This window comes from Crocuta crocuta, unplaced genomic scaffold, assembly GCF_008692635.1.
Source record: "Crocuta crocuta isolate KB4526 unplaced genomic scaffold, BGI_CrCroc_1.0 scaffold24, whole genome shotgun sequence".
Lineage (NCBI taxonomy): Eukaryota > Metazoa > Chordata > Mammalia > Carnivora > Hyaenidae > Crocuta > Crocuta crocuta.
The window spans coordinates 3,261,645-3,275,010 of NW_027530974.1; positions in this window are offsets into that span (position 1 = coordinate 3,261,645).

Sequence of the window (13,366 nt, forward strand, 5' to 3'; positions counted from 1 at the left end):
GAGAGAGAGACAGCGTGAGCAGGGGAGGGTCAGAGAGAGAGGGAGACACAGACTCTGAAACAGGCTCCAGGCTCTGAGCTGGCCGTCAGCACAGAGCCCGACGCGGGGCTCGAACCCACGAACCGCGAGATCATGACCTAAGCGAAAGTCGGACACTTAACCGACTAAGCCACCCAGGCGCCCCTCAGCCTCAATATTTTTAAATCAATTTGTATACTGAAAATAATTCTTACCTTGCTGTAGAAATCCTGTAGTCAGGATTAAATGGAAAAGAAATGTATATAAAATGCAGAAAATATCAGCTTCTCTGTATTATTATTTGGCCATCCTCAATATTATTCAGCTGTTGAAAGAACGTTTAAGCATAATTTATAATAACATAGGAAATTTCTTATTATGTTATGTGAAAAATCAAAGCATATAGTGAAATAGAGATCATGGTATAGGCCTTAAAATATGCATAGAGAAAGAAGAAAATAATGGATGAAATAGAAGTCAAATTTAATAGGGGTTGTCTGGGTCTTAGAATTAGGATGATTTTCCTATGAGCTTTTAACTTCTGTGTCATTTCCAAGTTAGCTGTAATGAGGATGCATTATTTTATCACTGAGAAAGGATAAAATGTATTTTCTAGGATACGTCACCAGCCTCTAGTGTTGGTTTCCTGATAGAGCAGGTAGCTGTTCTTATCCATGGCTCCAGGACAGGATGGAAGGGGAGCTGAGACACAGGGATGGAGGTCCAGACAAGGAGCTGGGACCTCTGGCTTTGGGATCCTGGGTCTCCACTTGATATTCTACAGCCCTGCAACTGGATATGGAGGGAGCATCCAGTGAGATGAAGGCTTCACTGCAGAGACCATGCAGAAATGCCTTCTAACTCCCTGTCAGTAGGCCCTGCCACACTTGGGTTCCCTTCTCCTGCTGCTGGTTGGTTGAAATAATTTGGCCAAAATATTCTTTCGGCTCTTATCCTTTGTTATATATTATGGGTTAACTTGTGTCCCTCCCCCAAAATTCATATGTTGAATTCCTAATCCCCAGTACTTAAGGATGTGACATTATTTGGAAATAGGGTCGTTGGGGCACCTGGGTGGCTCAGTCGGTTAAGTATCCGACTTCGGCTCAGGTCATGATCCCACGGTTCGTGGGTTCAAGCCCTGCATCAGGCTCTGTGCTGACAGCTCAGAGCCTGGAGCCTGCTTCAGATTCTGGGTCTCCCTCTCTCTCTGCCCCTCCCTTGCTCGTTCTCTGTCTCTCTCTGTCTCTCAAAAATAAACATTAACAATTTTTTTAAAAAGGAAATAGGGTCATTGCAGACATAATGAGTTAAGATGAGGTCATCTGGGTGGACCCTAGCCTTCTAACAACTCATGTCCTTATCAAAGAAAATGAGGACACAGAGACAAGCAGAATATGGGCACATTCTCCACACAGGGAGCACTGGAGTCACACTGCCATGAGCCAAGAACTTCCGGAAGCTTGGAGAGAGGATTGGAACAGACCCTTCCCAGAACCTTCCCAAGGGAACATGGCCTTGCTGATTCCTTGATTTCAGACTTATGGTCTCTGGAACTGTGAGGCAAGACATTTCTGTTGTTGAAGCCCCCAATTTTGTGGTACTTTGTTGGGCAACCCCAACAAACAAAGATACCCCCCTTTCCCTCACTCCATGTTGTCTCTTCCCCCTTCCCTCCCTTCCAGTGACAGAAATGAAAGGCTTCTGAATCAAATGAGTGTTCTATCATGGTCCATTGGGCATAATGGTGCCCGGTGCTCTCCCCCAGGGCTCTATGCAATCTGTGATTCAGTGAAGTTACTCAGTGAACCAGTCACAGTCCAACCACAGCAGCCTTCTGGTCCGTCACATATGGGGAGTCATATGTAAACTCTTCCACCTGTTGCCTGAACGCCTATATCTGGTAAGAATCTACATGAGCTTTCATGGAGTGAGTATTTCTCCCATTTAGCTTAAAAATGACAAGAGGAAACAGTATGTGATATTAATAAGAACAAACCTAAATTACGGTATTAATTACATTATAAATTTGTCTGGATGTGAATGAGGTCCCCGCAGTGGCTTATCATGTCAGAAACACACTTCTCTCTCATTTGCAAGTCCAAGCTGCCACGGGGCCTTGCGTGTGAGGTTTATCTTTGCTATCGGTTGAATTTAATGTCCCCCTCAAATTCATCTGTTGAAGTCCTACCCCCAGTGTGATGGTATTGGGAGGTGAAGCCTGTGGGAGGTCATTAGGTTTAGATGTGATCCTCAGGGTGGGGCCCCAAGACTCGATTAGTGTCTATACAAGACCAGGAAGAGAGACCAGAGCTCGCTCTCTCTCTACCATGTGAGTCCAGAGCAATGAGGTGGCCATCTAGTGGGCACCTTAATCTTAGACTTCCCAGTCTCTGGAACTGGGGGAAATAAAGGGCTGCTGGTGAAGCTGCCCAGTCCGGTATTTTGTTGCGACAGCTTGTGTGACTAAGACAATCTTCTTGCCCTGTCAGCCTGTATCTTACCACTGTATGGTGCCCGCATTTCTAAAAAGATCTCCTGTCACATTGACATTCCACCCAGCAGGGAAGAAGAAAGGGACAGGAGAGCACTCTCTGTCCCACTGAGGCAAACTGCACACAACTGCCCCCGGTGTCCCACTGGTCAGGAGCTGATCCCATGACCATACTCAAAGCAGAGGGAGCTAGAGAATGTAATTTTTTTTTCCCCTGGGCAGACAGTGACCAGGGTAAAAACTTTATTTCTTTTTCTTTTCCTGGGCATTTCTTTGAAGTATAGTTGACACACTGTGTTACATTAGTTTCAGAGGTACAACATAGTAATTCAACATCTCTGTAGCCTATGCTGTGCTCACCACAAGTGTAGCTCACATCTGTCACTGTACAGCACTATTACAATATCCTTGATGGTATTCCCTATGCTACCCCTTGTATGCCCATTCATTCCATAGGTGGAACGCTGTATCTCATATTCCCCTACACCCATTTTGCCAATCCCCCACAACATCCCCTCTGTATTTATGGGTCTATTTTGCTTTCTGTTTGTTTGTTTTATTTTTTAGATTCCACATATAAGTGAAACCATATGATATTTGTTTTTTTCTGTCTGGTTTATTTCACTTGGGATAATACCCACTAGGTCTATCCATGTTCTTGCAGGTGGCAAGATCATATTCTTTTTATAGCTGAGTCATATTCCACTGTGTGTGTGTGTGTGTGTGTGTGTGTGTGTGTGTGTGTGTGTGATCTTCTTTATTCACTTATCTATGGTTGAACACTTGGGTTGCCTCCATATCTCGGCTATTTTAAATAACGCTGCAGTAAACATAGGGGTGCATGTATCTTTTCAAATTAGTGTTATCATTTTCTTTGAGTAAATACCTGGTACTGGAATTACTGGATCATATGGTATTTCTTTTTTTTAAAATTTTTTAAGTTTATTTATTTATTTTGATAAAGAAAGAGTGTGAGATAGGGAGGGGCAGAGGGAGAAGGAGGGAGAGAATCCCAAGTAGGCTCCATGCTGTCAGTGCAGAGTCCTATGTGGGGCTTGCATTCACATACTGTGAGGTCACGACCTGAGCTGGACACTTAACTGGCTGAGCCACTCAGGCACCCTGGCATTTTTATTTTTAATGTTTTTGAGGAACCTCACCCGTGTGCATTCCTACCAACAGGGCACAAATGTTCCTTCTTCTCCGCATCCTCACCAACACTTGTTATTTCTTGTCTTTTTCATTCTAGCCACTCTGACAGATGTAAAGTGATATCTCATTGTGTTTTTGACTTGCATTTTCCTGATAATGAGTGATGCTGAGCATCTTTTCATGTGTTTGTTGGCCATCTGTGTGTCTTCTTTAGAAAAATGTCTATTTGGGTCCTCTGTCCATTTTTTAAATTGGATTACTTGGGTTTTTTTAGAAAATTTTATTTCTATGGGAGAAGGGAGGATGACTTTTAGGGAATAAACTACTGTCTTTCCCTAGCAGCCAAATAGACTTTTGTGACATGACCTTTTTGCTAAGGTGGGAGCACTCAAGAAGCACATAGCTTCCTTGGCATTGGGGAAATCATCGAGCACTGCATTAACTGGGTGAGATACAGAATCCTGTGCACACTGTAGGAAATAGGGACTCTTGGGCAGAATGAGCCATTAGACCTACTTTTCTCTTGCTCCTATGTTTATATCTGATAAGCATTTGTCTCTTCTGAGATCCACATTCAAGTGACCTGTCAGCCAAGAAACTGTCCTATTTGTATGTTTATTTCCCTTCTGGAGACTGAGAGGGGTAAGTTGCTGTTCTGAGCTGGGCTGGGTCTGAATCATCCACAGAAGGCAGGAACTAAATTTAGAGGCCACCAAACTCTGCCCAGAAAGGACTGAGGAACAGTAATCTTGATGTATTGTGTCTTTCAGAAATTTATCCCTGTGAAGGGAGCTCTGGGAAGAAACTCAGAAAGGAGATCCTAGTTTTAGTTCATCTGGTTTCAAGCTTGAGTTCTAGGAACCACGGTTTCCTTGTCTATAAAATGAGACACTGGGATTTACTATGTAAACCTTCATGTACTTTCTAAATGCTGTGAAATAGAGATTCTAAGCATCCCCAAGGCAAGCAACATGAACTGAATTCCCCTCAGGCACAGGAAAACAGAGGTCTTATATGGCTTTGTTTATTTAAAGTGAAAAGGAAACACAGGTAAACACACAGTGCCCACAGTTTAGACAGAAAGTTTTTATTAATGGGGGGAGAGGGGTGAGGACCACGAATAAGGTGATATCCGTATGAAGAAACATGGACTGCAAGTCACAAAAGAGAGTAGAAGTCTCTGGCATTTAGCTTGGAGCCATGGGTCCAATGCACATGGGGTCCAGCCCAGAATTATCCTGTGGAGTATGGCAGAGCCCAGGTGTCCTTGACAGTTGCCCTGATGGCTGGAAGTGACCTTCCCTCCACCCCCACCCCCACCTCTGTTCCCTCAATGTCCAACCTCAGTATCAGGGCAGGGGTGTGGGGCAGACTGTAACTGTAGCATGATGAAGAGGAAAAGTACATGGTTATAGTGAACGAAATGGAAACAGAAACCCTCATGATAATTCATTAGTGTGACAGACATAAGAGTTTACTTCTACCTTTGTGAAAGCAAGCTTTCATTTCAGTATCACCCCTAAAACACTGAAATTATAAACTGTAGGAAAGAGAGGTGATCAATCCACCTAATAATTAAATTAAAAGAAACATTTTGGGGGAAAGAACAAATTGGATTCTATTTTCAGAATCAGCAGCTTAGAGATGTGAATTGCTTATTAATAAAAATCTACTTCATCTAAGTATTCACACCTGTAACTTTTCATCTGCTTTGTTTCCACTGCCATAGTATCGTTACAATGTTGTGTATGTATAAATAGAAATGTCTATCAATATCAAATAAAAGATATCTTCAGGCTCTTTAAATTTTTCAATTACTTTCTTCAATGCATCTTGATTAATTTTATACTTTCCTCTTTAGACTCCTTCCTGTTTCCTTTAAAGTTTCAATCAATGATTCACCACCATCTAGTTCCCTTTATTTCCAGTATGTAACACAGTGCTGGCACAGAATAGGCACTTAATAAATATTTGATGAGTGAATGAATCCATATCAGTGGTTCTTAATATTTGGAATAAAATCTCCTTAGGGAATGTGATAAAATCAGTAGGTTTTCTCCCCAGGTAACCCAAATCACATACAATTTTGCATGACAGTTTCAGGGCTCATAAAGCTCATCCTCTGACCTAAGGGTTCTCCAAACCCCAGATATCACATTAAAGTGTGAGCATTTTTGAAAACACTGAAAGCTTTTTGCTATAGGTACCTGATATAGGAAGGGAAGATGGTCTCCGATATTAAATTTATGACCCGGTAATTCAAGACACTGTTTCTCACTACTGGTCCCAGAGGCACTGTCTGTAATGAAGAAAGTCTGGAGGAATTGGTACCTGAAGCATCCACAAAACTAATTTAGCATAAATTGCCCAAAGGGAGGCCATCTCTAGGTCTCCTGCCCAGTAAGCACAGCTTCCGACAGAAATCATTGCTGGATGCTGGCATGATGCAGGCATGTGAAGGAAGGGAAATGTCCATTTTACCAGCTTTGGTCTCTTTCTCAATGAATGCTCAGAGTGTGGCAATTCTAGCCCAGATTTTCCTTTGCTTCAAGTGCCTCATTGTTATGTAAATGAGTCTTTTAACCCATAGACTTGGACATTTGTTTGTTTGTTTTCTCCCACATTAGGGATATTTGAAATGTTTTGACTAATCTAGCTTTAGGCAAAGTGCTGAAAAGTAGGTCATGTTCTTTCCCTAAATAGAGTTCAGGCAGACAGCTCCCATGTAAACTTTGGTTTCTATCTTATAAACTCAGAACCCAGGCTTCCTGGTAACGGGAGTAATACTTCGGTCTATGCCCAGATTTCTCCACCTTGACACTATTGACATTTGGGGCAGAATAATTCTTGTGCACTGTAAGATCTTTAGCAAGATCCCTGGCCTTTATCCACTAGATGGGTTGTATTCTCCACCTGTCCCCCACTCTCCCACCCTTAGTAATGACAGCCAAAATGTCTCCAGACATTACTAAATGCCCCTGAAGGGCAAAATCACCCCCAGTTGAGAACTACTTATATACACCTATACTTGGTCCTTTGAGTATCATAATTGTAACGTTGAGAAAAGAACAGGATTTTAAAAGTCCTAGAAGCAAAGCCACTTCCTGGAGATTTACTATGGACAGACCACCAGCGAGTCACTATTTCTAAAACATACACACTTCTCACACATGGCTTAGGGTACATTGAGACTACAGAAAGGGAAAGAGAAAGTAATGCTTCCTTTGAGGAAGTGGTTAAAGTTTGATGCTCTAACCATTGGTTCACATGAAAATTGATTCTACCAAGCTCACAACTACTCCACTGGAAACTTCTTGGGAGAGGAGAAAGGGAGCCTATGGTTCTGCTCGGCAAAGGAGACACAGAGGTCTCTTCAAGGGAAATAGCAATTTGCTCCCAGGAAACACCGCATAACAAGTAGCTTGGGCACAATTGTCATGGGAGAGATGGCTTCCATTGAACTTGGAAAAAGAACGCAGGTGTGCTCCCTGAAGTAGAACAAAATGCATCTGGGTAGCTTGGGTGACTCAGTCGGTTAAGTGTCCAAATCTGTTTTTTTATTTTTTTTTAATGTTTTTTATTTATTTCTGAGAGAGAGAGACAGCATGAGGAGGAGAGGGTCAGAGAGAGAGGGAGACACAGAATTTGAAGCAGGCTCCAGGCTCTGAGCTAGCCATCAGCATAGAGCCCGACACGGGGCTCGAACCCACAAACCATGTGATCATGACCTGAGCCGAAGATGGACACTTAACCGACTGAGCCACCCAGGCGCCCCACGACTCTTGATTTCTCAGGCTATGATTTCATAGTTCATGAGCTTGAGTTTCATCATTGGGCTTTGTGCTTGACAGCATGGAACCTGTTTGGAATTCTCTCTCTGATGCTTCCCCTCCTCTCTTCTCTCTCAAAATAAATAAATAAACATTTAAAAAGACACATCTCATTTTTCAGGTATGACAATGTCAAGGACCTGCCTCTCTAGCATCTCTCAGTGGCCCACTGCAAGAAGTCACCTTATCACTCCTGCTCTTCCTCTCCCTCTCCCAACACACACACATACAATCCCAGAAAATCCAGAAAATCAAAGAATGCATGGACTTTCCATCCCAGGAGCACAGGCCCAAGACCCTGCCCACATCTCCAGAACTAAAGCATCCTCAGACAGAGCCCGAGACCTCCTCATGGTGCACCAAACTCAGCCCTAAACGATGAAGGCTCTGGTGAGTTTTGACTTCCCACTTCACACAAAGTACAAGTGTTTGCCCCGAAGTAAGCCAACCACCAAGGTTAAGCCCAAACCCACAAAGACACAAAGATCAATATGTTTTAAATCACTTTATTAAGGTCGTAACTACAGGAGCTTTCATGACAGCCCAGGGCGGTCTGCTCAGCTTCCAAATCTCCCAGACAAAGGGAGTTCTCTTTTTTAACTCTGCAGTCATGGACCTCTGACTCACCATCTTCCTACTCTACCTCCCCATGCAATCCTAGCTCATCTCCCATTCTTTCTCTATCCTTTCCCCACACACAGATCTTTTCCTTCAGGGACTGTTACGAAATTAGGTTAGTGGCATAGACAAATCTTCGTGCTGGTCAGTTATTGTGCAAGTGACACGGTAACTTGAAACCTGAGATAAATGTCATGCCCATACTCACGAAGCCCCATGCCAAAACACTTCAGCGGCATCTTAGTTTCCCCAATAAATGCTTGTGGAAAAGATTATGCCCAAATAAAAATTGATTTTATTTTCCAAACAACCCATTACAGGTTGTGGGTATGTTCCACTTCTAATTATTTTCTTTATTGATATCTTTATTTCTTTATTGATTTCCTTATTGATATCTGATCCCGCCACTTTAACTATCTCTGCCTCAAAATTTCAAGTGAATAGTGAGCTCTCAATAAGCACATAGATATGCTAGAGTGAATTTGTAAAGATTGTTTGTAACAGCCAAAAAATTGAAAGCAACCAGAGTGTCAAAGGGAAAACAGTAAATAAAGTGAATCCATATTCACACAACAGAGTACTATGAGCCATATTCATATTCTCAAAGAACACTTAATCTAATGCCAAATCCAAAATTCCATATTGTGGTCCCATTATATAAAGAGAAATAAACAGGGGCACCTGGGTAGTTCAGTTGGTTGAACACTTGACTTCAGCTCAGGTCATGATCTTGTGGTTTATGAGTTCAAGCCCCACCTCAGGCTTACTGCTGTCAGTGCAGACCCCACTTGGGCTGTCCCCCTCTCTCTGCCCCTTCCCCTCTTACGCTTTCTCCAAAATAAATAAACATTTAAAAAAGAAAGATAAATAAATAAAAATTATAATCATGTTTATATTTTAGGGAAGAAATATATTCTATGAATTGATTTAAATTTCCCTTTTTGTACATGTCTATAGATTCAAGATTCTACCCTATGAACTTTAACTTTTATACTCAGAAAAATAAAAACATGATTTTAAAAAAATTTCACCTGATATGAATGCTGGGGTAGCCAGAATTCCATGATGCACCCCAATATTCCCACTTCTCTGGTGCACCTGCCCTGTGCAATCCCCTCTCTTGGAGTGTAGGTCAGACATGTGAATACCACCAATGAGGTTATGTTATCTGGAAAAAGTGAAAATTTGTTGTGGATGTAATGAAGTCTCTAATCAGTTGGATTTAAATTAATTAGAAAAGAGATTATCCTGGGTGGGCCTGACCTAAGGAAGTGAGTGAACCTTGTAAAAACTGGTCTGGAGGTAAGAGAACAGAAGCAGTAGAGATGCTTTCTTTCATCCAAAATCTCTGGTTCTGCAACTCAGGTAAGTCACAGATTCCACCCCGCGTGGCTCAAGAAATACTGAGAGCCTTCCCTGGGTCAAGAAGGGCACAGAGAGGGAAAAGAATGAGTCAAGGAAAAGCCCAACCTTTCTGTACATTTACTGACCTTGGAGAAGGAAGCTGCCATCGGTTGTGCAGCTGCAAGGAACTGAATTTTGCCAGCAAACACCTGTACGTGGGAAAGGACTTCAGCCCCAGCCGATTACAGCTTTGTGAGACCCTAAGTATGCCTGGACTCCTGATCCATGGAAACTGAGATAATAAATGTTGTTTAAAATTACTATGTTTGTAGCAATCTTTCTCACAGGAAATTTACAATAGGAAATGAATACAAACGTTGCTTTGAAAATACAAAGTAAATCCAGTACACCCGCCATTACATTGGCACCTGCGGTCATCAGCTGGGAGCAGCCTGGGAGAACAGGGTCTTGTTGAGGGTGCCAGGTGGCCTTGAAGGGAGACGGAGCAGCACATCCTCTAGGACACCCACACCTCCCGTATATACTTCACCCCACAATCCAGGATTTCCCCCTACTCATTATTAAAGCTGTTAAAATCACCAAAGATGTGCAAATTCCAATCTGGGATGAAGCCTACCATGTCTCTGTGCCTGCACTTGTGTCTCTAAGCCTTGTTGGTGGAGACAAAGCACAGCTTGACAGTCACTACAAACGCATGACCATCATCTTCAGATGGACACACAATGCTGCTCTAAACTCACAACACTCTCCAAAGAGTGTGTTCTCCACCCCTACCCCCATGATTATCTCAGAACTTCTGTAAACTCTGCAAACCTCCCACGCTTCCTCTCACCCTAACCCCAACCTGGCCACTCACCCCAGCTCCTATCTGCTTACACTCAATCAAGAAAATGAAATCTATCAGCTAAAAGTGCTCTAACTTTCCCGTAACTAATTTACAAAGCCACCCGTAACTGCCCCCTTCTTGTTCATTCCTCCTGCTAAAATGGAGGGGGCATTACTCCTCCTATCAAGGGCCAGTCCTTCCTCATGCACACCTCCGTGGCACCACAGCTCTCATTTATGCCCCAAGCCTCCAAAATCTAACCTCTTCCCCCCCCCACCGTATTGAAGTTGAACCCTCCTTCTCTATCCATATTCTTACCTATGTGATTGCTTCTATTTCTGTGTCTTTAAATTCCAACCCAAATATCAATGGCTCCCAAATGTCTACCTGTGGCTCCAACCTCCCTTCTGAGTAATTTTTAAATCCTCCTGCTCCTCTGCTGCATAACCAGGGTGACTGCTAAGGTGTTGCTTCTGTCTCTGAAATGAATCTCATTTATTTGTGCATGACATTGCTTCTCATGGCTACAGTCCTAGTGCCCTCGAATCTCTACTGAATCTTATCTAGAAGGTTCAGAAAGTCTCACATTTTGCTGCTCATTTGAATCAACTTTTTGAAATTCCAGGCTGTACCCCAGACCAATTAAATCAGAAAGTCTGGGATGGGGAGACACCCAGACATCAGTAGCATTTTGCACTCCCAAGGGATTCCAATCTGCAGCCGTATCTGGGAACCCGTGTTTTGATTAGGCATCCACATGTGTCCCCTCCTGTCCGTTTTCCACGTGCGAGCCAGAGGGATAAGCCTGGCACTCCTGTTTAAAAGCCTTTTGGGACTCCCAATTTCATGGGGAATAAACTCAATCTGGCCCCACCCACTTCCTCCCACTCACCTTCTGCTGCTCTTCCTTCCCTCTCAACACCCCCGCTCTCTGCTCCTCATTCCTCCAGCACACCTTGCTCCTATCTCAGAGCCCTCAGGCATGCTTCTCCCTCTGCCTACAGGGAAGGCAGCCTTTCTTATCCTTTACCTCCCCCAAAGAGCCCTTTACTGACTCCCTACCATCTGTCTCTACCCATTTTTCTCTACTCAAACACTAACACTTTTCCTTAGAAGCATTTCTCAATGATGGCAATCATCTAGGTCTGCTTCCTTGTTCATTATCCCTGCCTAGCAGTTTCAGAGCTTCAACAGGGTGGAGAAACGTGTGTTTTGTCACCACTGAGTACCTAGCATGGTGGTTGGCACAAAGTAGAAATGCTGAATAAAAAATAAGTGATCTGTGAGTGGCTGAGCTAATGAGGAGACAATGTCAGGAAATGAAAACATACTTATCCAACACAGGGTGGTATTAATCTCAGACCTACAAGGACCCTTAACATCCACAAGAGAGCCACCAAGAGACTTTTGTAAATGCTCTGAGTCTTGAATATGACTTTAACATGTAATTGTCTCGATTTCCTAATCTGCAGCCTCACTTCTCACAGCTCTTTATGAGCCTGAAATCATGCTTTGTGTTGAATGAGTCATTGCAATGCAGAAACCCACTTAACAGCTAAGGGGACTTGTTCCCACACCAGCAACACACTCCCTCATCTTCACCTTTGTACCTTTGCAAAATTACAGATTAGTACATGCCAAGGACCTGCCTGTTCACTCAAGTACTGCCAAAACCATGAATGTTAAATTTGAGATTGCCAAGGAACCACCATGATTCCTAAAATTCCACCTTCCTTTGCCCTTGCTCTTCTATCTGGAATGCTTTACTCTTTCTCTCTTGTTAGCCTGATAAACCTTAATTCTTTTTGATTCTGCTCAAAAGTCATCTCTCCAACCAACCATTTCTTACCTCCTACCCTCTTGCCTTCCTATAAGACTTTGTGCACTCCCCTCTCAGCATTTATCAAATGTCCTGCCATTATTTGCTAACTTGCTTATCTCATTCATCGGACTGGGACTCATGGATGATGCCTGGGTTCAACACAATGATGCATTGTGTTCAACTGCTGACACTTTGGGAGTATGTTAGTCTGCTCTGACACTGGCATAACAGAAGGCCACAGATTGGGGGCCATGAACAACAGGAATTTATTTGCTCTGTTTTGGAGGCTGGAAGTCCAAGATCAAATTGTCCATAAGATTATTTCTCCTGAGGCCTCTCTATGTGGCTTGTAGATGGTATCCTCCTCCTGTGTCCTTACATGGTCTTTCTTCTTGAACACACACCCCAGGCATCTCTCTGAGTGTTTACATTTCCTCTTCTTGTGAGGATACCAGCCATATTGGATTAGAGCCCACCTAATGACTTCATTTTAACTTAAGGGCCTTTTCATTTTTTTAAATTTCATTTATTTTGAGAAATAGAGAACACAAACGGGATGGAGCAGAGAGAGGGGGAGAGAGAGAGAGAATCAATCCCAAACAGGCTCTGCAAGGTAAGAGCAGAGTCCGACGTGGGGCTTGAACTCACAAACTGCGAGATCATGACCTGAGCTGAAACTAAGAGCCAGACACTTAACTGACTGTGCCACCCAGGAACCCCAATTTAATTGCTTTTTTTTTTTTTTTAAAGACCTTGTCTCCAAATACAGCCACATTCTGAAGTACAGGTGGTTAGGACTTCAACAAATGAATTTTGAGGGACCTAATTCAGTCCATAACAGGGAACAATTGCCTAATAGATATAAATAAGTGTTTCTATTGTCATCAGATAGGAGAGAAAAGAGGGATGAAGGAAAATAGGGAATGAGGGGAGGTACAGAACTACCAGTTACAATTAGTCCAATGTCTAATTGGCAGTTCAGTGCCCCCAATCTTGGAAGCTACACAGAAGGAAGCAGGGCATATGCTCTGCCCAGCCAGGGCAGATACAGTACTGAATATGATCTCTCTTTGTGGTCTCTTAAATGCCCACCAACTACCTTGGGCAAGGGATAAGAAAAGTATGCAAGGGCACCTGGGTGTCTTAGTTGGTTAAGCATCTGACTCTTGATTTCGGCTAAGGCTCTCATCTCACAGTTCATAGGATCAAGCCCCATGTTAGGCTCTGTGCTGAGAGCACGG